Genomic DNA, 911 nt, shown 5'->3' with positions numbered 1-911 from the left:
GTTAATCTTACCTGCTGCTAATTCTTGGGCCTCTCCTCGGCTCAACTTCCTAGTTAAAGAAGTGAGGATACTAATAGCTTCCTTGTTTTAGGAAGGACTGAATCAAAGGTATTTGCTACTTTGGGCATGCCAATTATTGGTTGTTATTGCTGCTATTTATATGATTAAAGCAGGCCACTGATATATTTGTATGATCCTTTTCTTTTGAACATACTTCTGTGCATGTGTAAATGTAGATCCAGGTCTCTGTGTGTGTTTTCCCCGTGATGACCACATACTGCTCCAAAGGTGAGAGTAGTCGCGCTCTGCCATTCTTCCTGTCAGTCCGTGTTACCTGCTCAACAACTCCGACGAGTCATGCCTGGTAGTTGGCTCTTGTCAATGTCTTAGCTGCATCAACAGTTTCTTGAGTTACTATAATATTATACTGTTGGTAGAGTTTTATGTACTTTGTGGGCCTTTCCTCTCTAACATCAGCCATGGAATATTTTGATTCTTTTATGATACTTGTGTGAGTTCTCTCAAGCCACTGCTCCTTTTCATCTCCAAGTTAGCATTTGTGCAAGTCTTGTTGTATCACTAGACCGGAAATGCTCTACTTCTGTTAAGAAGTGCTGAGAAAAGCTTGCTGGATGATGGCATATGCCTAGACTTTGGTTTCAAGATTGCTTTATTACCTTTGGATCTTATGTTGCCACCACTGGCGATGTGAAAGCTGCTCTGGAGAAAGTTAAACAGGCAATGGGAAGGGGAATGGGGAGAAAAAGGAAAATGGGACATAAAAAGAATTAATATACATTATGTACATGCACCAATTCCCCACGATGCTTGTGATCATTATGTACAGTAAACCTGTGCTAGTAGAAACTTAAAAATTGTACAAGGCTATTGTACTATGGGAGAGAAACATC

This window comes from Chinchilla lanigera, unplaced genomic scaffold (genome assembly GCF_000276665.1).
Source record: "Chinchilla lanigera isolate Chin_1 unplaced genomic scaffold, ChiLan1.0 scaffold00087, whole genome shotgun sequence".
In the NCBI taxonomy this organism is placed as follows: domain Eukaryota; kingdom Metazoa; phylum Chordata; class Mammalia; order Rodentia; family Chinchillidae; genus Chinchilla; species Chinchilla lanigera.
Note: the sequence above shows the minus strand (reverse complement) of the source record.